The 26,766-nt window shown below is 45.7% G+C and overlaps 1 pseudogene; it reads right to left on the bottom strand.

The window, feature by feature from the left end:
- Nucleotides 1-23,731: 23,731 nt before the first annotated feature.
- Nucleotides 23,732-24,625, bottom strand: LOC138503401 (small ribosomal subunit protein uS5 pseudogene; annotated as a pseudogene).
- Nucleotides 24,626-26,766: the final 2,141 nt, after the last annotated feature.

Consider the following 26,766-nt stretch of genomic DNA (forward strand, 5'->3'; position numbering starts at 1 on the left):
TAGACCAATTAGCTTGATTATTACTGACTGCAAGCTCTTGGCAAAGATACTTGCCAAAAGGTTACAACCAGTTAATCCATCACTCGTGCATGGCAACCCGGTGGGATTTGTGAAAGGAAGATTAGTGGCAGATAATATGAGGCGACTGCTCCAGACAATGAACATTGAATGTAGGCAAATGCATCCTGATGCAGTGGTCTCTCTGGACGCAGAGAAGGCCTTTGATTGGGTCGAATGACCATACATATTTCAGTGCTTAAATAAAATCGGGTTTGGTGAGAACTTCAGGCAATGGGTAAGGCTTTGTGCTGACAAATGGATTGATCTCAAAACACTTCAAGTTAAAAAGAGGGACTAGACAAGGATATCTGCTGTCCCCTCTACTGTTTATCCTAGCTATGGAACCATTGGCAGTGATGCTGCATTCAGATGAAGATATCTGTGCAATTGGTGAAGGTGAGAGTGTGCATAAAATCTGGTTCTACGCTGATGATTCGCTGGTGTTTCTAAGTGACGCAGGCACCGACATTGCACACTTAATGGAGGATATCCGGTACCTTTCTATGGTGTCAGGGTGCAAGGTAAAGTGGACCAAATCTGAGATTCTACTCATCAACAATGAATGCATGAGGCACACATGTGGCCAGCTTAATTTTATTTGGTGCCCTAAAAAGATGGAATATCTTGGAGTCTGGATCAGACTGAACTTCGATTCCATTATACCCAAATTGAAATATGATATGGAGACATGGACAGGTGGGAACGTTTGAAACTCTCATTGTGGGGCAAAATGTATTGCATTAAAAGGAACATTGCACCAAGAATAAACTACATCCTCTCAATGCTCCATATTAATATGCCAAGACATATTTTCAAAGAATTGGATAGTGCTATACAAAGATTTCTGTGGGATGGCAAACCGCTGAGGTTGGCCCTATGGAAAATGCAGCTGCCACTGAGACAAGGAGGTATGAACCTGCCAAACTTCTTTGATTATCAACTTGCATTTTCTGTCCGACATTTATGTCAGACCTTTGGTACAGAGGAAAGAATTTCAACTGAGAATGTAGCTGAGCGCAATGGTGTCTCACATCTAGCACCTAAAGCCTTATTGACAACAGTGAGCAGACCGTCTCGACTCAAGAATCCCCTGACAGCGTTCTTGCGTGAATGCTGGTGTATTATCTCAGCGAATTGGATGTGACCCATACTTATTCTTGGACGCATCGATCTGGCTGACTCCTGCATTGGCCTGAGTTAAATACAAAAGGGACCTGATTAAGAATGGAAATTGGGTCCCCTTTGAAAGTCTGTGTAAATATTTTTACTTGAGTGATTGCACTCACGCAGACTACAGACAACTCGGGGGAATCATTGTCACTAAAATTAATCCTGCATAAATGATGTCTCAACATATTGCATGGTCGTTCCTGGAGCTCTGCAAACGTGTGTTACATCCAGTGCCACAATGTATGGCATACTGCTGTCCAGTCGGCAGGGAGACCCTGAACTGACAAATGTCTGGGCTAATGAACTATGCAAATGAATTGGTCAAGATTGCTGCCAGCAATGCAGCAATAATGTCTGCCTGGTGAGCCTCGATTGGGGACTGAGGGCGTCGCAGACCAAACTCCTCTTCAGGACTTATTGGTGTCCGGAAGGCCGGAAGGTATGTTCAAAAGACATCTTATTGACAGTGACAAATGCTGGAAAGGTAAGCTTGAGAAAGGCACCTTAAGTCACCTACCCTGGGCCTGCCGGAAAACAAGAGACTTTTGGAAAGGGGTTTGTGAAAGACTGGGCCTGGTTTAAAAACTGCACAATCGAAATGAAGGAATCTGTTATGATTATTGAAGATACATAACCATTGAAGGAGGGGCCATTTTACAAAAAGGTTTGGCAACTCCGAGCTTGCATGATGGCAAAAAAAAATTATTATAAGGGGGTGGAAGTATGCAGCCTCCTTTTGTATTGAAGATTGGGTGGATGAGTTATTAACTAGCTCCACATATGAGAGGGCAATTTACAAACAGTCCAGAAATATGAATACATGTAATGACATTTGGAGATAATTTTTTTTTATACACATGGTTAATGCTTAATCAATGTAGCTTATGTTGTTAACTGTGCAATTAATGTTTTTTTATTTGTGTTTTTTTCTTTTTTTTTCTTTCTCTTTTCTCCTCTTCCTTTCTTCCTTTATTTAATTTATGTTATGCTTGCCTTTGATGAACCTTTATTGTGTATTTGATTCTGTTTGCCAACTTTACAACCTGCACTAACTGTTTTGTTTTTAATGTAATGTACCACTTGACAAATGGAAATAAAAATCTCAACACCGACAACGTAAATGTCCCTTTCGTGATGGATGACCTAATTGCCCAAGTGTCAACGAGAAAGGAAAAAGCTTTGTCACCTATCGCCACGCCTATGTGAGGTTCCTCTGCAGGATCGGGTGTGATTGACAGGATGGGACACATCAAGTTCATCTGTGGGCTGTCCTATTTAGGATACATTGACAATCCGTTCCCCATGAAGGGGTTGTTCCCCACCATGGTAACCGCTCCCAGTAATCTAACTGGTACTGTTGCCATTGTGTCCATGGGCTCCGTTGTGTCACCAACCTGTATTTGTACTGTTTATTCCCTCTGATTTGTGAGGCTTGTAAATACTGTGGTAATGGCCCTGCCATTTGTGATGCTTGTGTCTGTACCTGTGATTGTGCTGGTGCTTGTTGTTGTGCTTGCAGTATCTGCTGATATGAGCCTTGTGTGTGCCCTTGTTGTGTGAAATCAAAAAAGCCTCTCGCACCTAGTGATAAATCAAATACAGGTTTTTAGTCAACTGGCTACAATAATCTGAAAGAAGTACATTTTCCACATTTCGCAGTGAACGATTTTTTGGAAGGTTCCAGATATTAGCCTCCCCATAACCACCTCAAAGGGAGAGAGCCCAGTCTTAGTTTGAGGGGTCGTACGCATAGACAACAACACGATCGGTAAGGCATACGGCCATTTTAGTTTGGTGTCGGCACACGTCTTAGCGAGCTTGTTCTTGATGATGCCGTTGTGTCTTTCCACTAATCCAGCAGATCTGTAATCCTGCACATATCTGCAGAATTACAGCAGTGATAAAATGTGGACCATTGTCCGACCAGATGACTCTTGGTAGCCCGAACCTAGGAAAATATTCCTTTGACATTGTCTTTGCAGTAGTCATGGCTGTAGCGTCTTTAACAGGAAAAGCCTCAACCCATTTGCTAAAAGCAAAAATGACAACTAGTACATATTTCAAGTTATTGCATCGTTCTATTTTGAGAAAATCAAAGTGTATGACCTCGAAGGGGACAGAAGGTGGACCAAAACTTCCCCTGGGAGTTGATGTTCCCTTTCCCACATTATGCTGTAGACAGATCATGCAGTTCTGGACGAAACATTCAGCTACTTTAGAGATTTTGTCATTCACCCATACATTTTCCAGCATTTTTGTAATCTTGCGGGCACATATATGTGTAGGGCCTTGAGCCATAACAACCATCATCATGATGTACGCATCGGGAAGTAGCCATTTTCCATCTACTCTGTCCACCCAACACCCATCATCATCAAGTTTCTCCAAGCCCTCAGCCCACTTTTTAGACTCTTCCAATGTGGCATCGGCTTGGATATCCCTCACAGAATCAACACCCTCATCCATTGCATAGGCAGTTACGGTCTCCCTTGAAGTGTACATGTCTGCAGAGATATCGGTGGCAGTCTGTTTAGCTGAAAACGTTCCCTTTTCCTATATCATCTACAATCTTTTGATGCGCTGCGCATTTCACAATAGCTAACTGAGTAGGGAGTACAAGCGCTGAGAGTAGCCGTACTATCAAGGAGCCATGCTGGATCTTTGTACCATGTGAAGTTAAGAACCCTCTTTCTGACCAAAGTCTCCCAAAGTTGTGAACCACCCCAAAGGCATACTGACTGTCAGTGTATATATTCACGGTAAGCCCTTCGGAAAGTTTGCAAGCTCGGGTCAATTCTATAATCTCCGCGACCTGCCCGGAGTTACATGTGATTCTCTTGGTCTCCACAACCGTGCTCAATGTAGTGATTGCATAAGCGGCTGTGGATGTACCATCCGGAAGTTTGAAGCAGGACCCATTGCAAAACAGCTCCCCTTGTGGATTGTTCAAAGGAGTATCTTTTAGATCAATTCTACACTTTGTCTATTGTTCGGTAGTGTAAAGGCAGTCATGTGACTCTTCGTCACTGCGAGCAGTACCTCGCGGGAAAGGTAAGAGTTCAGCCGGATTAAGGACACAATTTGTATGTGTGGTGCATACAAGATCAATTCATATCTCGTCAACCGTGCGGAAGTGAGGTGTTGCGTTTCAGTTCTGTTTAGTAGAACATCTACAGAGTGAGGCACCATCAGGGTTAGATCATGGCCTAGGACCATTCCCTCACTCTGTTTTACAGACGCAGCAGCAGCAGCGACAGCTAGCAAACATCTTGGCAAAGCGCATGCTACGAGATCAAGGGCGGAAGAAAAGTAACCGCATGGCCTAGTCTTCCCTCCATGTTCCTGCGTTAATACAGCCAAAGCACATCCATCACATTCATGCACAAACAACACAAAGGCCTTTTCATAGTTTGGTGTGCCCAAAACCGGTGCCGAGCACAATGCCGTCTTGAGAAAATCAAATGCACGCTGGTGCTCCATGTTCCACGGCAATGGCGAAGAAATGCACTTCTTCGTCAGAGCCAACATCAGCTTAATCGTTAACGAAAAGTTGGGGATCCACTGCCTACAGTAAGAAGCCATTCCTATCAAGGCTCTAACTTCCTTCTGTGTATTTGGGACAGACATGCTAGAAATGAGTTTTATCCGTTCAGGTGTCAATCTTCTTCCCTCCTTTGACAGGAGATAGCCTAAATAGGCGACCTCCTGGCAACAATATTGAAGCTTTTTAAGCGAAGCTTTGTGACCATGTTTAGCCAGGTGAATAAGCAACAACACAGTGCCCTCCTTACAAGCGCTCTCTGAGTCAGCAGCTAAAAGCAGGTCATCAACATATTGAAGCAGTGTACAAGTGGAGGGCAATTCAAGAGTATCAAGCTGTTCTTTCAAAGCCCTACTATAGATGCTAGGACTTTCCGTGTAACCTTGCGATGCACGGGTAAAGGTGAACGAGCGTCCCCCTAAGGTGAACGCAAACAGGTATCTACTGTCCTTGTGTATAGGAATACTAAAGAAAGCATTCTTCAAATCCACAACACTAAAGTAAGTAGCTGAAGCGGGATCATGGTTAATATTGTCGTCACATCAGGCACAATTGGAAATTGTGGAGCGACGATCTTATTGATGGCACGTAAATCAAATATGAAACGAAAAGGAATTGCATTATCGCCTTTTTTGTACATGGGCAAAATCGGAATATTGCACAAACTACCTGCAATTTCCTCAATCACCCCTCGATGCACAAAATCGGAGACGATGCATTTCAAAGCTGGCTCACCCTCGACTGAAATTTTCTATTGTGGAATACGTGGCAGCTTTACTCCATGTTTCAAGACTATTTTAACAGGCTCGATCTGCAAAACGCCGACATCATTGTCGTCAATTGCCCATAAACACTCCGGAACAGTACTCAATTCTGGCAGCAAAGGTCTAGTCAAGAATTGAGAGACAGAAAGTTGCTGTGATGAAATCGTCAACTGCACTCCATCTGAAGAACAATGAATTACCGCATTTAATTCCTTCAACAGATTCAACCCCAGCAGATTCTCTCCACAATTCGAAGTCAAAAGGAATGGACTGGTCCGTGAAGGGACCCAAAGAAATAGGCACCGGCGAAGAAACCAGACAGACAACTGGTGTGCCAGAAAACCCTACAGAAACGTTAGTTTGCCCTGACAGTGGAATGCTTGGAACCTGAGAATGATCAATGGAACACTTTTGTGCCCCTGTATCTATCAAGAATAGATGTTTCCTACTTCCCACTATCATTTCAACGTAGGGACCTTTCTGATTAACGGGAATAGGCGTCGGTTCCAAACCCTGCTTTGGGCAATCCTATTGAAACAGAATATCGTCGAAAGGAAGTTCTTCAGAGAGGTAAGCGGCAGAAGGAGATTCGAATATGTTTCTAGTTTCCACACTTGGTGCCTAATTATCCTGCAAAAAAGGTTGCTGCAAATCTTGTGCAAACGGACCTCTACCAGGGCCCCCTACACCCGGGCGACCTCTGGGTCGTCTACCCATATTCCCAAATGTGTTATTTGACCTTTATCGAAGGACTGGGCATTGTGCACACCAATGACCCTCTTGCCTACAACAGGCACACTGGTTAATGTTTATAGGACCCAAGGGCACATTTCCTTGTGGAACATACTGACCTCTAATTTGCGAACTACCCCCTCTAGGGCTTCTAACAATTTGCTGTAGTAATACTTTCATCTTCAAGTCACCTTTTCTTTTTTTGACTCTTTCCTTTTCTTTATTGCCACGATTCTCATAGTACTGAGCCATGTGCAGTACTTCTGATTGAGACTTTGCTTGCCAAGCACTCTCAGAAGACATAATTTGCGACTGGATGTCAGGCAACAATCCACACACAAATTTGTCTATGAATAACCTTTTCCCAGTCTCTGTGTCTAAGTCTTGTCCACTGAAATCTGAGAATACCTGTTCGAACCGATTAAATAACTCGGTAGCACCCTCAGACTTCCCTTGGACACAGGCCGTAAGCTTGTCCCAAATAATTCTCTTTTCGGAAATTATAGTTTTCAATTTCGCAACAATTCTGTCAGGTAAAGTTAGTATCACCTGAGGCAGTCTCTCACCAGCTGGCCTTTCTCCATCGAGTCTAATTAATTAGCCCATGTATCTCCTAACCCTGCTACATCATCTATAGTCCTAACCTGTTTCCACAAAACTACGGGCAGGAGTACAGGAAATAACAAATCAATATCACTTAAGGTGAATACTGAGGATTTGCTAAACAGACTATTTCTTTATAGAACCCTGTCGGATTTTTCCTAATATTGGGACTAGATTGTCTAATGGTGTTCACTTTCTGTCTTGAGAACGGGACGTGGATGAACTGCGACACATAATGTGCAGGAATTTCATAGGCCGGCGCACCTGTTCCAACATCCGCCGCAACCTCGACTTTTGGGACAATTGTCGGAGGAACCTCTCTCATAGACAACTGAGAAGTAGGCAACTCCGAACGCTTACTAAGCAACAGAGCCAAATCGAGCGCTAAGGCAGCCGAAGAACTGTCAAGTGAAAAAGTTCTCTTATAAATACTCAATAACTCTGCGGGACAACAAATCTTTCTTTTTACACACTCATCCTGTAGGAACTCTACCATTACCTGTATCACTTTCCTCTGCATTTCTGGAGTATACTGACTATGGGCCTCATTACGACTCAGGCGGTAAGTGATAGAAATTACCGCCATGGCGTAATGAGCGTTAACGCCATGGTCCGATGGCGATAAGAGCGCCACATTACGACCCATCGCGCACGAGCATTACGCCATGGCGGTAACGTAAACTACGCCATGCCGTAAACAGCCCTTACCGCCCTCGTAAACAGCGCAGGGTGACCTACCGCCACCCATCATTGCGCCGACCGTAGTCAGCGGTCACCGTAATTAGCGGTGACCGCAATTAGGCGGAACCGGAAATAGCGTAATCGCGGCGGAACGGGAAACAGCACAGCGGCCATCTTAAAAAACACAATCCATTGCCATCCTACCCAACCACACCTTAACCAACCCTCAAACCCTGACATTCCCATAACCCACCCATTTCCACAGCCAACCATGCCTAAAGTTGTCAAGAAGGCATGTGACAGGCAGCGGCAGGAGCGCTTCAGTCGAGAGGAACTGCAAATGCTTGCAGACACGCTCCAGGAGAAGGCTGATGTTGTCTTCTCCAATGAGATGACCCGAACAGCCATAGGCCGCAAAAAGGAGGTGTGGGAACTTGTGGCACAACGTGTCAGTGCTGTTGGAACCACCCCACGCACCTCCAAACAGTGCCGCAAGAGATGGGATGACCTGCGGATCAGGGTCCGGGGCATTATGTCTGCCAACCGTAACCTGGCCCTGGGAACTGGCGGGGGAGCAGACTCCCCACTGAAGATGCAGCCATGGGAGGAGACATGTGCCTCTCTGATTGGCATTGAGTGCATCGAAGGTGTCGGCGAGATGGAGAGAGGGGCCCCGAGATCTGGAGACACAGGTAGGTGCCTCATATCCAGCCTTGCAAGACACCCTGATACACTTGCACGTGACAATCACAATGTGGCAGACGCAACACATCAGCAGATGAGCCACACCCTGCGCACATGCAGCATGTACACTGAACAGTAGGCAGACACACACCTGCATGCAAAACCGAACCTAAAGGGAGGCAACCTGTATGTCACGGGCTACTAACTCCACCATCTATCCATTTCACTCTTCACAATGCCTGCTCAATGTCCGCTGAACCATCAATAACAGTCACCCTCCTCTGCTCCACCACAGGCTCGCAATCGGACACTGGCAGGGACGACAGCACCAGCACCCCAGCCAAGAAGGCCAGGAAAGTGGGAGAGGGGAACCATGCATCCACCTCTGCGGGACCCAGGCAGAATCCACGCCAGGCTGAAGAGCCCAGGGCAGCAAAGTCCCCCGAGGAAGGGGTCGTGACAGCACCTGCAGCCCAACCACACCCACTGTTGCCCACTGAGGGCAATGCGTCAGCAGGGAGCAGTACCGTTGGGGAGACTGCAGCCATCGCTGCCTGCTCCGACAGTGATGTGGAGGATGACACCGGACTTGACCACAACACACAACTGCACTCACCACACCTATCCCCAATCAGCCATCATGGAGATGACACCCAGGGCCCATCGCCAGCTAATTCATGGCCAGCAACTCCAAGCCCAGTGGGAGTTGTGGAAGATGGGAGTAGTCCCATTGGTCCCCCATTGGCACCCCCCATTGGGCCAGAATTCCAGCTGTCGCTGGAGCAGATTGCCAACAGGCAGGAAGCACTGGGCACACTCCTCACGCAGCATGTAGCAGAATGTGTAAGTACCAGTGCAGCCATGGAGAGGAGTGCTGATGGCATCAGGGCTGCCATCCAAACTGCCAGCAGGGACATTTGCACCGAACTTGCTGCAGGGCGGCAGATGATGAGCCAGCTCATCCAGACAATTCTGGACACATGCCGTACTGAGCAGCCCGGTACATCCTCGGCTGCAAGTTCAGCACAAGCCTCTCCCGTCCGCAGGTCATCCAGGACCCTGAGGAGCACAGGCAGGGGGGCCCCAGGTTCCGGGAGAGGGGGCAGTCAATAGTGTGCTGAACTATACTCACTTCACCACGGGCACTGTCACATGTTTGCAGGGTGTTCAGGGGGGGGGTATTGGGTGTGTTGGAGTGTTCAGGGGGGAGGGGGAGGGGGGTATTGGGTGTGTTGGAGTGTTCAGGGGGGAGGGGGAGGGGGGTATTGGGTGTGTTGGAGTGTTCAGGGGGGAGGGGGAGGGGGGTATTGGGTGTGTTGGAGTGTTCAGGGGGAGGGGGAGGGGGGTATTGGGTGTGTTGGAGTGTTCAGGGGGGAGGGGGAGGGGGGTATTGGGTGTGTTGGAGTGTTCAGGGGGGAGGGGGAGGGGTACTGTTATACCTATTCAGTAGTACAATACACTTTTTCTTTTCTCACAAACTAAAAGTGTGGACATTGCTCATTGTGTATGTGTGCTTTATTGTTACAGTCCACAGTGTTGACATACCAGACACACACAGTGCCCCAAGTGCCATCCATATGTCACACACTCGCTGTGTGTGCTAGAAGTATCGGTCAATGACATTCTGACGCATTATATGGCCCTCCTGTGCATCGCTGCCTCCCTGAGGTGCTGCCCCATCCCCATCATCATCATCCCCATCATCAGGTGGTTGTGGTTCTGCGTCAGGGGGCAGAGGCACGTTTCATCTGATGCACATATTGTGTAGCATGACACATGCCATGACGATCTTTGCAACCTTCTCATGGCGGTACAGGAGTGTCCCGCCAGACCTGCTGAGGCAGCGGAAACGTGCCTTCAGTAGGCCAAAAGCATGCTCTATCACCACACGGGTACGTGCATGGTTATGGTTGTAGTCCTCCTCATGCTGGTTCGATGGGTTCCGGACTGGTGTGAGGAGCCACCTCTTCAGGGGATAGCCCGCATCACCTGTAAAATGTGAGAAAAGAATGTGTCAGGAACGAGATTGATATGTGAACATGACGCACAACCATGCCTTGATTCTGACTGTTACTGTGCACCAATTGGAGTTGTGGTTATGGATTTACACTGTGCAACCAGTATGTGTTCATGGCTCTCATGTACTGTTTTGCATGCTAAAACACAATGCAGGGGGGACGATTGCCTTGTGAGTGGCCATCCACTGTGTCCGTTCAGGACGTCATTCATGTGACCTTGCACGTGTCCTGTGAGCTTGAAGCTCACATGATAGCAACATCGATGTCTGGCTCATTATGACCCCAGTGAGCATTACTGGTGTCAATGGGGACAGTTTGTGGGTCTTGTAGTGGTGCATTGATGTCCCTGTCTGTCATGTGCCTCCTTTGTGCGCAGTTGTGGGGGACAGGCCTTTCAGTAGTTGGTGCATGGTGACGTGCATGTTGGTGTTATTCTTTAGGGTCAATGCAGCCACAATTTGCACAATGCACTTGCAAATGGTTGTGTCGTTTTTGGGATGCACTTTCATTCACATGTTGGGATGATTAGGTCAGGCATGATGTGTACACTTCTCTGTTGACGTCAGTGCTGCCACAGGGAATGATCTGGCTACTGCTAGTTGCACCCACCCCCCTGTATCTGCCAGATGTAATATGCATTGGTACGTCATTCAACACCCACTTTGCATTTCCATGCTCATGTCATTAGACTCACCGAGTAGGTAGGATCTTGGGCCTGCATGTCGCTCCATGTAGCGTGGTATTGTTGAGTTCCGAAGGATCATAGAATCATGGGTTGATCCGGGGAATCTGGCACAACAATGTGTGATGATCCTGTTGGAGTCACAGACCATTTGCACGTTGATTGAGTGGAAATGTTTACGGTTGCGGTACGGTACCTCCATGGCATGTGGGACCACCAATTCAACATGGGTGCAGTCAATGGCACCAATGCAACCAGGTATGCCGGCCAGTGCATGGAAACCCACTTTGGTGTTGGCAATCTCCTGGGCAGACCGTGGTAATGAGATGTGGTCATCTGTGTGCTTGAGGAGGGCATCGAGCACTTGCATCAGTGTACGCGAGAATAATGGTTGTGATATGCCATGCAAGTGCCCCACTGTGTGCTGGTAGGTGCCTGTGGCCAGGAAGTGGAGCACGGACACTACCTTCAGTAGGGGGGGGGTGGCAGTGGGTGTATCAATCATGCTGACGATGTCGTTGTGTATCATGTCCACAATGGTGGTGATGGTGTCCCGGTCCAGTCGGTACAGGGTGTGGATCTGCTCAGTGGTGAGGTTGAATGGGCTGGGTCTGATGCGTGGGATTGGGGGCTGCCTGCGTGGTGGCACTGGCTGTGCTGGTGGGGCTTGCTGGGCCTGCCTTGCCCTCCTTCTCCTCCTGCGTCTCCTCTGTGCAGCCTGTTGTTGTTGTTGTTGTTGTTGTTGTTGTTGTAGTTGTTGTAGTTGCTGTTGTAGCACTCGCATTGCTATCAGGTCCTCCAGCCCCAACATTGCTAGTCCTATTGGTATCATTGTGGAGTGTGACTGGGTGTGGGAAGGGGTGGGGTGTGCTCTTTTTGTACTTCCTGTGTCTGTATTGCCTTCACCTGTGCTGTTTCTGTGCACCTGTGGCAGCTGCATTCACTTTACATGGCCCTTTACGGTTGGTTCGCGATGGCGTAATTTGCACCATGGCGGTAAGGTACTTAACGGCCTGGGTGATGGCGTTAGGGGCATGTCCGCTTGGGTCGGCATTCCCGCACCTTTCCGCCATGGCGCTAAGTACGGTGTGGATGTTCGCGTGCGCGCGCCCTTGGCGCAGTCAGCGGCAGCGTTAGCTACGATGCCGCTAGTGACATCGTAGTTTACGGTCATGGGTCGTAATCGGCCCGAGCGGAAGACGATGGCGGTAATCGTTTACCGCCATCGTTTTTCGCTTTGCGCCAGGGTCGTAATGAGGGCCTATATGTGTCATATATTTCAACTGGAGTTATCGACGTGTCTGAGATCCATCAAATCGCGTCTTTCATGCAAATTGGCGTTTTCTCAGATATTGATTTACGACAAGGGAGGAATCGCTTCTGCACACACATAAAGCCCAAACTGTCTTCATCTTCATCCTCATTCTGTAACCTTTCCAACTCCTTTCATACTCAAATACCCTCTGAACATGCTCTTGTACTTTCTCCACAGTGTCTCTAGAAAGTGCTAAAGTGTTCAGATCCCTCAACCCTTGTGGGAGATCTGTATTGTCTAATCTGTCTCACATTACACACAAGTGGCGACCTAATCCCTCAATAAAAACATTTTTCTCAGGAAAATTGTCCATATTAGAAAGTGTGGCGAAAACATTAGCTTGATCACCCCCTCCATACAATGCTTAGCCCATGCAATTAACTCATGTTTCTTCTCTGGAGGTACAGTTTTGCGAGTGACAACCCTCGATCCCGCTCCCTGATCTACTACAAGCGGTGCAGGACCACTTGGAAGAGGGAGAGCAGGCATGTTCAACGGAGGTGTTATCACTGGTACAACAGGAAAGAGTGGAGGAGCAGGTGGAGGAGCAGCAACAAAAGGAGGAACAACGATTGGAGGAAGAGGAACAACAGGAGGGATGGTAGGAACAGCAGGAGGAGCAGGAGGAGCAGGAATAACAGCAGGAAGAGGCAAACCAGCAGGAAGAGGACCATACAGAGGTGGCACAGTGGCACCAGGCCTTTGTTCATTTAACAATTAATCGATAAGTTCGTCGGAAACATGAAAGTCTTTAGAAGGATAGATTTTCTGAATGCCAAGTGAGAAAGCCCTATCCATATTCCTAGCTGACTCAGACTGTTTATCTTGGTCATATAACAATGCCTTTTCAGTGTTTGTCTTATGACGGCGCGCATGTTTTTCCCTACTCTTAAGCTGCTGTAAAGCTTATTTTTTCCAATTCTGTAATACATCGAATGCTGCAGGTCTAGCCTTTTTCTTTAATAAAATTGACTCTAAATACTCAATACGAGGGATTTCAAAACTACCATTGATCGGCCACAGAAGTTTGGAAGCATGTCTAATTTCTCTGTGCCAAATATCATTAAACACTATACTACCAATACCATGCTAAGTACATAGTACAAGCCGGCGAACCCTCCTGTGGTTCCGGTCGGCTAAATTCCAAAGATTGTCTATCGCTGCGGAATAACGCCCTGAAGCAGGTAGACAATTTCCCAGGCATATCAGAATACTGGTGTTACCTGGTCAGTAATTGTATTTGCAGATACAATGCACCAAAACAAATGATCAGGATACTTAAGAATCGGGTCACGACTCACCTGATCAATCCTAAGGAGGTCGGATAGGATTTACAAAGTTCTTCTCTAACAAATTTTACCTGTGTTTGGTGATTTTGGCAAATCTGCCCTCCTCGATAAGTGGACCCTCGTCAAGATGCCGACTCGGACCGCAAGCTCACCGTCCAGGGATCAGGCTGTGCAGCACTGTTCAGGTGTCGCGTCTCATTCAGAAAGGTGCCCCTTTTTCCAATACCGTCCGATCCCAGTCTGATAGCTTGCATCAACCTTCAACGAGCTGGCATCAATCTTGAGGGTCCCTATTCGGGCGCCATCTGTGAAATCAAAAAGAAGATATCGAGGCTGAGTACCCCAAAAGGAAATACACCAAACGCGGGTTACAAAGAAAGATACAGAGATCTTTATTCTATACTGAACAGTTTAAAAGGACAAAGCAACAGATAGCTATTGGGCCCTCAGTACAACATAGCGAACTCCAGCCCTGTTCGGTGTGCTGAGTGAGTGGGGCTGTACATTAGAATAGTCGCACCTTTTATACAGTTTGAAACATGATGTCCAGCCCACCTACAAGTTAATACATCACGGATCTAGGGTTCATGCCAAGTTCATGCATCTATACATTTAGGGTTTACCATTAATACATTCACCAACAAGTTACAATGGCAACAGTGTGTCTTCAGATTTCTCATTGAGTCTTCTCATACATCTTTATACAATGCAGTGTAAACAAGTGTTCACATTTCAGTATTTGAATATATTATGTTTAACATGTACTTGCGGATTAGCTTCGTTGGCGCAGGTAATCCTCTATACACAGGTCAACGAAGGACAAGGTCTCAGTTCATGACCCCAACATGTGGCCTGCCGGCAAGTTACTTATTAGTTTGTACACAGAGGTCAAGATGGCCATGTTACATTCTGAATGACGCTGTCCACCATCTTAGAACACAGGGTGACTTTAGAGAGAGAATCTGAAATGGCGGGTGAACCTAAAATGGCGGCTTACACTAATCTAAAGTCAAGACCTTGTAGCGCGCATTTCTTCGCAAAGCGGCTTGGCTCAGGCCAATATACATATATTCATACTGTATAGGAGACAGTTGTTGCTGGCCCTGAGCATAATAATCTCCCTGTCCCCCATGATACTGTGGCTGTTCCTGATCCCCCAATTCTGCTGGGTTCCTCCAGATCAGCAAGTTCTTGAAATATGTCCTAGCTGCCCACAAGTTCAATCCCTGTGTTCTGTTGTCCCTGTTGCCCATATCCCTGAAATCCTCCTGCAAAACCCCCTTGATTGTGATGTGTCTGTGGTCCGAAGCCACGCCCTCTTTGAAATCCTCCCCTCCCTCGAAACCCCGGCTGGAACTCGACCCGCCCCATGTATCCCTGTCTCATGGGCGGTGCAAACTGTTGTGGCTGCTGACACTGTTGCTGCAGTGCTGGTACTTGTGAAGTGGGGCTGGTTATGACCGCTCCTCCCATAGCATATTTGAATAACCTCTTTTGTACTAGTTTGGCCTCATCCGCCTTTCTCTCTTCTGGCTTTTGCTTCACCTTCTCCTGCCACAGTCTACAATGGTGTACTATTGTGAGCTGTATTTCTGGCCATCCTTTTGCTTCCATCCCCACCAATTTCTTTAAGCTCTTCTGTACTGGCTCTGAAAGTCCCTGCACTAAGATGTGATAAAGGTTTGCTATTGTTTTGTCCCAAGGCTCTCGAGTTTGAAGGCGCCAAAACTCTTGAATCTCCTGAATATATTGAACAGGGTCTTCGTCTTCATGCATTTTGCGTGACGTAATTGCCGCAAATGTCTGACGTGTCTGGGTACTGTGTCCATTATGCTTGCCAAACTGCTGCCCTGCAATTTGCAAATGGTGACCCATCATGTGCTGTGTTCTGGATCGTCACACCTGGGAATAACGCCCTTGTCTATGTGTCATCAGCTGCATTACCCATTATCGAAACTAGCAATCCCTTTACGTCACCCACTGCTAGTCTGTGACCATCTGTCAGTTTCTCCATCTCATAAATCCACTTACCAGTTTCTGGGCTCAATGATGTTAATCTGCACTTAACATTTTCCTTTTCTGTGTGCTTTCAAGGCACATACTGAGGTTTTGTCCCTCCCCTTTCTAGTAGTGGCATCTGCATGTACACTACCCTCTCTTCTGGCATCCTTTGATACTGTCTGATTTGAATAGGCCCTCTTTCATCTTCGATATCTGTGCACATGTCTGCTGGTTCTAGGGTGGGTACTAGTTTGCTGTCATCATAGACCTAGACAGTCGTCCCCTGGAACACGCTATCGCTTTCTCCTCCTTCCTTTGTCCTGGGAGATCTCTAAGTCTCTTTGCATATGTGTTGTTTGTGGTGCACCTGTCATTTGCTTGTTGTGCTCGCTATTGTACATCGCCCCTCCTTCCCCCGTCCAGGCCTATGTTCCCATGAGGCCCACTGATCGATCCCCATGGATGGTGACCTGCTTCTCTCCCCCCTCTAATCTCCACTGTGTTTGTCATCATTGTCAGATCCTGTGTCCATGTTGCTACAGAACCCATCAGAAAAAGTTAATCTCCTCTATGTCGAGTCGGCGTTAGGTTTTGCGCTGAGCTCAATGTCTATTAGATTGTATCTAATGCCTCCTGCCCTTGCCCCCAGGCTTGCTCCACCGCCTCCTGCCGCGCTCCTAACTCACAGGTTTGTACTGTCAGGCTCTGCTCACCTTTTCTCCTCACGTTTATTCCTCTCCAAGTCCATTGCTACCTGTGTTTTTTCCACCCTTATTGCTCTCTCCTCTTCCTTCTTACCTGCTTGTTCTCTCGCCAGTCTATCCAATTGCAACTTTCTCTGCTCCCTCTCTGCTAGCTTGCATTTTTCTTGCTCTGCTATCTCCCTCCTTCTCCATCACTCTCTCCTTCTTCTCCCTAATCTCTCTTTCCAGTCTCTTCCTTTCCTTCAGATCCCTCTTTATCGTTTCTTCGCGCTCCCTTTCCAACTGTTCCCTTTCCTTATCCCTTCTTTGCTCTCTGTCTTACCACTCCAATTTCGAACCACTTCACCTTGCTCTGTCCTCACACTGTAACCTCACATCCCTTTCTTTCTCCCTTCGGTCCTCCTCGTCCATCATGTCTGCCCAATCAGATATATCTCGATCCTTTGCCAGGCTCTCAATTACCATAGTGCCTCTTCTACCTCCCCCGTGGTCTTCCCTTTGAGTACCTGTGCTGCTCTCCATTCGTCCATGCCTTTGCCCTCAAACTCTGCTTTCACGCACTGCAGACCCTCCTCGCTCGCTCCCGCGCCACTAGCTGGTGGCCCTACACCTTCCGGTTTCTCTTCTCTAGTGTATGATGGTGGCTTATATGTTGAATTTGCATACCCTTCTGCTGCTCTCAGTTCTCTGATTGGGTTCATCCCCTGTTCATCGTCTGTGCTATCAGATACTATGCTCAGAGGGGTAGAGGGTGGTGCAGAGGGATGGTTCCCTTTCTCCTTCACCTCATGCTGGTTTAGCATCCACTGACGCCTCACTGCTTCCCCCTCCCCTTCCCCCTCCTGGAACATATCTCATAACTCGAATATGCCCATGTGTTGGACAATTTCTTTTTTCCCTTATAGGTACCCTGAATGTGCGTCAATAGCGATTGTTGCACTTCTCTGGAGAAACTGCAGCAAGACGGCCATGGCTTTGTTAATTTGCCTTCAGTGTTTTTGGACCACTCTATACTGTACTTAACAATCTTTTCTTTACAAGGTGGTAATGTATGACACACATGTTGAAGGCAGGTGACTCCCCCCATTTCCCTGATATATTTTGTTCCCTTTTACCTGACCTCAAATCGATAATCCACTGGTCAGAGTTTAAAAGTCACAATGCAGTGATAGCATGTTTCAATTTCTATGAGACTCTTTGGCTCTGCACCTCATCTGGTGTGCTCCACGCACAGCCCTCCTTCACAGCCACAGCCTCCTCAGGCACACAACCACAATTCTGCACATGCGCCTTCCGCACTCCACCACTGGTTCACCTTGTCTACCAATCCCAATTGTCAAAACAAGCTCCTCACCGCCAAACTCTCCATTCTATGCACCAACCTAAGGGTGACGTCACCAAGCTAAATAACAATACAGGTAGATGGACGATCGTGAACACATGCAACAATGACCCGTACTCCAACCCCACACAAACCCTACAGCTGTCTTCCTGCCTCTCCTCGGTATACCTCTATTCTCTTGTTATCGAAAAGCACCCATTGCACTGCCTAACGTGTGAAACACTTCTCTCCTGGAGATTTAACCAGTCAACTCACCTTCCGCAATCTAGGATAGCTCCAGCTCACCCTAACGGGAATACCATCATCTATGACGTAAGCTAAAATTCCAACCCACAGGAATACTTTGTAACAAAACTCTTGTCTTCCGAATCCTCTTGGCTACTTAATTTGTACTGCTCACCAAACCTTTTGCCTCGAAGACCGAATATGCCATACAATAAACATAGACAAAGGACTTCTTCCTCCGCTTCTCATCCCTACTCACCACAATAATACTAGACAATACTATGACACACTGCTAAGCAATACTTCACTAGTATCTAACAATATCCCCTCCTCTACCCCACAACATTGAGTATCCTCCCTTGCTCCCACAATTGCTGTTAGTCTGGACCAATACTATTCCATGCAGCACTGGGGCTGCTCAGATGCTGGCTCCCCCTTCAAGATGCTTACCTCCCCGTCCTGGTCTGCCTGGACAACATGCCGATTACGGGCAGGATGATTTTCAAATGGCTCCCAACGGCCTTTTCAATGGATACGCATTTCCTGTTCTTTCTCGAAATACTCGCGAGGGTCCCACAGCCTCTCGGGTTTGGTGGTGAAGGGGTTGGCTTGGTGCTGGGCTGGCGCAGGCAACCATCCTCTGCCTACCAACTTGTTGAGATGGAAAACTCCCAGGTAGGTTTGAGGGCTACAAGGAGTTTGCGGACCCAGAACTCATGGAAGGCTCAACTCCTTCCGTTGCCCAAATGGAACACAGGCCCAGACAGACAGCAAGTTCAACTGTGGTTTATTACAACCAAAACCAACAGGGATCAGAACACGGATAGTAGAAATCCAGGAACTTTTCAGTGAGTTCTGGCTCACAGGCCAGTTTTGATATACTCTTATGTCACAAATGTGTCACAACCTTCTCTGGAAAACCTATCAAGCAAGTGGATTGGGCGTTGAATAGTAGACCACCCATAGTGGACCATATATCTGTTAGTTTGCTGGCTCTGCCATGTCAGATGGCTGGCCTGGATCAGCCCCGAAAAATGCTACTTCTACAATGTTGCAGTGTGAGGGTCTTACCATTGGTTCTTGCCCATTGCTACCCACCCCTACAGCCTTCAGCTGTTATTGGCTAGAGCTGACATTCCCCAGGCCTGGGATCAGAAATGGTTCTCAGCTCAAGTTGTACCATCTCAAAGCAATAAGAACTATGTGTCTGCATTATAACATGAGTGCACCACCAAGGGCTATGAGAGTGCTCATTCTCATCATGCAACACTTGGCTTCTTCTGTAACTTAGTTGCAAGCTTTTGTCTGGATGTGTGAGACTGCTCCTCTTTCCCAGCTGCTAGTTTTGATTCATCATTGGCTCGGCCTGGTCACATGCTCAGAAACCGTGTTTTGGGCTTCTGAAGCTCTGAAATACTTCGATTTATTCGTCTTTATTGTGCCAGTGTTACTGCAGTCCAGGGAATGGAATGTCACTCGTATTTTGGTTGCCTTGGCCGCATGCCCTGTCCCACATGGTTGCTCTCCTGTTCGCGCTGAATTCAGCTCATCTTAGCCTTTACTGAGATGGTTGTGGCATACTGTAACTTTGCAAAGCCATGGCATGGCTTCTAACCTGTTTGTGCTATTCTATAGTATCCATAGGTTAGTTGTTTATGACTCTGTCAGGTCCCTCAGGTGCTCCTGCAGTTCTATAGGGTTATTTGCATATACGCATCTGCAAGCTTTTGCACAGGAACTCTTGTGTCTTGCAATTTCTGCGTTGCTGCGATTAAGCTAATGTCAAAATAATAAACGGGGAGACAGTATGTATGTGTCTCTGTACTCTACCTTATAGAACTGTACGCATGTGTTCTTCATGCATTCGTGCATTTGCAGTCCCGATGTGCGGACGGCATGTGTGCTTCATGGCTAACATTGCTATGTCGTGGTGTCTCTAATGACATTGAGCACGTCTTCTGAGCACTTTAATCGAGGCTGTCAATTGAAGTGTCCTTAAAGGCATCCAGATGCTCTTCATTCACTCTGGTTAATGGCTGTATTGCTCCAGGGTTATTGGGTTGGCTGAGTGGGTACCTTTGAACGTATTTGTTTATCATAGGAGCACTGGGAATCGGGCCGAAATGGTATTGACGATCATGGTATCTTCGATTCTTCTTCCCACTTAAGTGTCTTTTGGGAGGGGGAGTGGGGTTTGGATTCGACCACCCCTCTTCAAGGTACTCAGACAAATACTTGACAGAGAGGAGATTCCCAAATCAACACATCTTTGGCCTACACGACCCTGAATTGGGACAACGAATTGTGGAAAGATGCATGCTAAAGACTACAATTGGTTGTAAGAGCAATCATCACAATGTGTGGATTGTGAGAAGAACACAACACAAATTGTATTTGGGAAATTACATCATGCATAGAATGTGTATGGCATTAAACTTAATAAATCAGAAGGTCTGGTCCAGATTGGGTGGAGCTGCTCCAGAATTTGAAAACAAGAGACAACCTTTCCATTGTGCCCAAATGATGCTATATTAAAATCGAACTTCGAGTAAAAATGGATGTTACCATCCCTTTATTTACCAGACAATTTACAGTAGCATTAGAATACAGCAAGGGACAATAGATGAACGATCCTGATGCATTTGTGTGACTAAATGAATGCATAAGACAGCAAGGATTAGAATGTGAATATACACCATTGGTAGAGAATGGGGATGGGCCCATTCAAATCCTGGTGGACAATAAACGGTATCAAGACATTCATTTGGAAGAAAATACAGCATTAGGAATGGCAGAACAGAAATCTTACTACACTGCTGATTTCAGTAACTAAGTGATCTGGAATATTCCTGGAACCTATGTGACAATGGAGGGTGAGTTACCTGAATCATTAGATTCTAAGCCAAAGGGAATCTTTACAGTTCAGTCTGTGTACCCTTATGAGCAAGTGAAGTGATATGCTGTCATCATGAGGATTGTATCCTATTTGAATTAGGTGAATCTAAAAGAGAAAATCAGCATATTGAGGTGGAGGTCAATATTCCAAAATATTTGAGGGTAGCTACTCTCCAAAGACACACTGCTACACGGTTAGAGGAAAGAACAGAACTCCTTCCTTTGGAGGATTTCCCAGAATGTTCACAAATGATAGAGGCACAGATTCAAAGTTTAGATGCTTGCACAAATGAACAAGAAAAAGACCAATTGAGGAAAATATTTATGGCGTTCAAACAGGTTTTTGCCAAAGATGCCTATGACTGTGGGCTGGCCAATTTACATATTACCAGAAGGACATGGTAGGGAGCCAGTATTTGTATGGCAATATAGTTTGCCTCTAGCTTGTCTGGAGTCACTGGCTGAAATAATGAAACATTTGGAATCTAGAGGCATCATTAGGCCTTTTCATAGTACATCAAATACTCCCATAGTAGGTGTGCTAAAACCCAATGGCCAATGGTGTTTGTGTGCAGATTTAAGAGAATTAAATAAAACGGTACCTGTTTCACAATGGCCACTTCCATTTATTGATTAGGGCCTTGCAAAGGTTCCGGGATCAAAGGTATTTACCACATTGGATCTGATATTTGGATACTGGTGTGTGCTACTAGCTGAAGACATACAAAACTTATTTGCATTTTGGTTTGACAAATCACAATATGCATGGTTCCAGGCGCCTTTTGGGTATGTCAATACTGGAAGCGAGTGTGGGATATTCCTGAGCAAGGCACTCCCATATCCAGCTGAAAGAGGAACAATAGTTTATGTGGATGATGTGTTAATCACAAATGAAGATTGGAAAAGCCATTTCAATGAAATTAAACATGTGCTCAGTCAGTTACAAAGCATGGGGCATATGTATCTCTACAGAAAGCACAGCGGTGTAGAAAAAGTGTAAACTTCTTAGGTCATGAAGTGACAGAACATGGGTGAAACCCACAAAAGAAAAAGATGGAAGAAATTCAGAAACAAAAAAAATCCCACTCATTTGAAACGTTTAAAAAGATTGTTAGGAATGACAAGTTGCAACAGGACATGTCTTGAAAATGATGCAATGATTACACAACCTTTGATGAGGTTACTGAAGAAGGGTGTACCCCGGGAATGGGAAATGGAACAAAGTGAGGCAGTGACCAAGTAAAAAGGCTGTCTAATGAAATCGCCATGTTTGCCATGTCCAATAAAGAAACAGGATTTCTTTGTTGAAACATGATTCACAGACCAAAGTATGTCAGCAGTGTTATACCCAAAAGAATATGCAAATAACAAAACTATTGCATATGCTAGTCAGGCATTGTGAGAGGTAGAGACCAGGTTTAGTAAATTTGAAAAGGCACTTATGACCACTGTCTGAGCATTACAACATTTTCGTCCCATAATTCAAGGCGAGCATGTGATTGTTGAAACAAATCACCAGCCTTTACAATCCTTGCAAAGTAAAAGGATCAGATCAGGGAATTTAGCCCAGCCAAGAATCACTTCATGGACATTAGCACTACAGGGATTTCCAGTGGAGGTGTGATATGGACAGGACAAAAAGAGCCCAGTTGCTCAAGGGCTAGCAGAATTACATGTCCGTGCAGCTGTTTGTGCACCTGAAGACACAAAATTAAAAACATTTCAATGGATTTAAGCAATCCCCATACAAGGCTTTCAATGAAAAAACATTTAAGGATCTCTGAGTCATGTATGTGGATGTACATATCACGTGGAAGGTAATTCTGAAACAGAACTAGAGGCAGGAATAGGAAACTGGTGGATTAGATGTGATATCATCCCGAGAGTAAGCATGACGCTAGGCCCCAAAAGCTATCAAGTTGCAAAATTGACCACCATTTATAAGGCAATATCGACAGCAGTAAAAAATAAACTTAAATAGTTTTAGTCACTTATTCTGATTACGCATTAAATAGTTTCGTGGAGTATTTACCCAGTTGGAAATTGAAAGGAATGCTTGCATATAACAAGAAACCACTACATATGTCAAAATGATCCAAGCTATAGACAAGCTTGTTTCAGAAATGTACATGATTGTCCATTGGTTGAAAATATGTGGTAATTTGAAAACACCAGGTGAAGATAAGGAGGGGAATGATGAGGCAGATCAGTTAGCCAAAATTGGGACTGTGATGGGTAACTTATTTCCCATTGAACATCTGCCGGGTGAAATCCAGGTGGATGTGATAACATGCTCCAAATCTCAGAAAACAATTGATCTGCCTGTGGCGCAGCAGAGTTTTGATACGCCTGATCAAGACTTGATTAAGGCACAAAAGGGGAATCTTATTTTAGGCCCATTTTACAACCACTTGCTAGATGCATAACAACATCCTCTGACTGAAGATGACTGCAAAGGGAAAGAGGAGCTGAAGGTATTGTTAAAAAACAAAAAGAACATTTGTTTACAAGATGGGCTGATGGTTAAGGAATCCATGTCAGGCCAAATTCAATGGGTAGTGCCTTTGCCATTTTGGGGATTGATGTTATATCATGCCCACAATGCCATAAATACAGGCCTCAGAGGTTCCCAGAAATTTTGGAAATATTAAAAGATTATGCCGATTGGACATACATGTAGCCACAGATGCTTTATGTGTGCACAATTGCAGCATGGTTCCCTGACTGACAGACCACCATTGACGAAAAGAGGTTTGACGCTCCCATGCTCCGATATGCAAGTCGATTTTGTAGGGCCTGTGCAGAGATCGGCAAGGGGAAACAGGTATATGTTGATGGTCATTTGTTTAATGTCCATATTGGTGGAATGTATTCCAGCACCAGACTGCAGTGCCCAGACTTTGGCCACTTTGTTAGTTAATCATACCTTTTCAAGTAATTTCACTAGTGCAGTAATGACAAAATTGTGGCAAATCTTGGGCGTGAAAAGGAAAGTGCACATTTCTTTTTGTTTTTCTTTCTTTTTTTTTTCAATGTTTAACCATTTTTATTTTCTGGCATAAACAGGTTATGTTGGGATAGCACCAGGAACAGCTGCTGCCTGGCTGTTCTGCACAGACACTCTGGTGTGGGTCTTAGCCAAGTAGTCAGTGTACTCCTGGTATGGAGACTTGGTGAAAACTGTCTCCTTCCAAAGATCTGGGGTCAAGTAGCTGTAAGTCTTTGAGATGGCATCAAAAGTGGCCTTTGCGAAATTGCCCAGTGTGGCCATGCAGCCACTTGCTGAAGTGTAACAGTCGTCAATACCAGCCATTATCAATAGTTTCTTGGGAACAGGTGCCGACACAATGCCAGTACCACGGGGTGCAGGAATCAGACGCACAAGAACTGAACCACAGCGACCAGTCACCTTACAAGGCACAGTGTGGGGCTTGCCAATTTGGTTACCCCAGTAACCTCGCCTTACTGGCACAATGGACAACTTCGCCAGAATGATGGCGCCACAAATAGCAGTCGCAACCTCCTTGGAGCATTTTACCCCAAGCCCAACATGGCCGTTATAGTCCTCAATGGCAACAAAAGCCTTAAACCTGGTACGTTGCCCGGCCCTGGTCTGTTTCTGGACAGGCATGATCTTGAGTACCTCATCCTTTAGAGAGGAGGCCAGGAAGAAATCAATTATCTCTGACTCCTTGATTGGGAGGGAAAAGAGATAGATCTCCTCGAGAGACTTTATCTTCATGTCCTTGACAAGTCGACCAAGCTTCGTTACAGGAACCCACTCTTTCTCATCCGCCTTCCCGCGGGCCCCACGGCCTCTTCCGCGGCCCCGTCCTCTCCCACGGCCACAGCCCCTGCTGCCAAAGCCGCGCCGGAAGCCTCCCCTGTTTTCACCGGCGTTGTCCGCCATTTGGTGATCTTAATAATAAGAAGCGGAAAGTTCACATTTCATATCGGCCCTCCTCATCAGGCGGAGTAGAACGGTTTAATAGGTCCATAGTTGAAATGTTAAAAAAGTTTGTAGCTGAAGTAAGATCTAGCTGGGATCTGCAACTTTCTTTGGTGTTAATGTCTATCAGGTCAACACCATCTAGATTGACAAATGTGAGCCCACACAAGGATTTGACATGCAGGAAAAAGGTTTTACAAATAACAAGGGGTGTCCTGGGAGACTCCCTGCCAGACATGAGTCCTGGTTACAAGAGCCCTACCCAGAGTCTTTAGCTCACTATCTTTCCCAGAGAAGAAATATCCCAAACATATCAGTTTTTGTCCTGCCCTGGGGCCAGTCCAGCACCGAAATGCTAGGCAATTCTCCTCTGAACAAGAGTACCAACAGCAACCCCAGACACGTGTTTCGGTCTGGTTGAACCTCATCAGTAGGGTGTAGCTGTGCCTCTTTAAGAATAGTGAGCAAGGGGTCCACGTCTGGTTTCCCCTAGTAACTTAGAGTGAGACCCAAAGTTACTTGCCACAACACCTACTTTACAGAACAAATGAACATGTTCTTGTAAGTCCATCCACAATCCATGACAATGTGGAAGAACTGAGAAAGCACTTGCAATATGTTTTTGCATTTGTGCAGTGAAATTTGGAAAAAGCTGCTGACAGTGCAAAATCATACTATGATAGGAAAAAGTCTGTCAGAGAACATGAGGTAGTCGACCACGTAACAGATGCTAAGATTACGATGGTGCAAATACTAGGAGAATTATTTTTTCGAGTTGGCAGCTATGCCCACCCTCCATCATCAAATTGTCTACTGTGATCATGTTAACAAGGTCCGGGGATAGCAAAACCTCATCATTCAGGGAATCTGGTAAACCTTCCACAAATTTCAGATTAGGCAGTTTAACCAACAACAGGGATTTCCATTATGCGTAGAACCACACAGAGTTATTTGGCACCCCATCATGACCGTGGGGGCATTTTCTAAAAGATGTTTAATAAAATAGCTTTTACTGCAGCTGTAAGAGCCTGTTAACATGCATGCAGAAGGGGTTTGTAACTTGGTGTCTAATGTCTTATACTGTACCCCAGTAAATAACCAGGTTGTCTGTAAAGGGGCTGTACACACCACACTGTCAAAACTTTGAAAGTGCATGTTTAAACACAAAATGATTTAAAAATGTTTAAAAATGCTAAGCCAGGCTATAACCTGTGAGAGCAGTTGTGTACACAACCTACATGAGGCACCGTAAGGTTGCCAACAACACATGGGTTAATGTTAAACACCACAGCCCATGGGGTAGTGTATTTTTATTTAACAAGGTAAATTGCGACAGTTGAGGACATGCTGGATTAACAGGCCAGCCTGCATTTTCATACGAATGCTGAAGTGTGCTTTAACATTGTCAGGCGAGGGTAAAGTTACATGACAAACTGTCTCAGGCGCGATAGGGTCATTTTGTAATCTGCATTTTATGTTTGTTTTAGGGCTACTAGTATTTAGGCCTTATCAACATTTTTAGAGAGCTTGTTTCTTGTGGGACATTCTTTGTGCAAATGAAAACTAGGGCTCGGTCTTATCTCCACATGCCGAGCTGACACAGAGCGCACAATAATATACTATAAACTTCTGTAAACATTCATTTGGTTTTAGGCAATTAAACTTGTTTAAATGTTGAGCTCTGACTATGCACACAAGCGACATGAGGCATTGTGAACTGGCACACAGCACATGCCTGAAAAGGCCTCTTTGTGAAGAAAATCCCACTTTTTTTATGACACACAACTAAAAAACAAAAATGCTGATTTATACATTATTGCAAATTAACTCATTTTATCCATTGATAAAACCAATAGGCATGGCATTCACATAGACTTAGGGAAGATTGTTAAAGTAGCCACAGTTTTATTTTATAACACATTTGTTAGTTTAAAATAAATATTTGTTTTGGTTTGAGAGGCTATTAGACATGTACGCTTATAAATATTTTAGATAAGCACCCCCCGAAGCTCTAGGCAGGGGGGACATTCTATGTGTAAAATGTAAACGCCTATATTTAACTATTTAGAAAGTGCACAACACTGTTGGTTCTAGGAACACAGTTGTGCACA

The sequence above is a fragment of the Ambystoma mexicanum genome, chromosome 11 (genome assembly GCF_040938575.1).
Source record: "Ambystoma mexicanum isolate Mex_15411 chromosome 11, UKY_AmexF1_1, whole genome shotgun sequence".
Lineage (NCBI taxonomy): Eukaryota > Metazoa > Chordata > Amphibia > Caudata > Ambystomatidae > Ambystoma > Ambystoma mexicanum.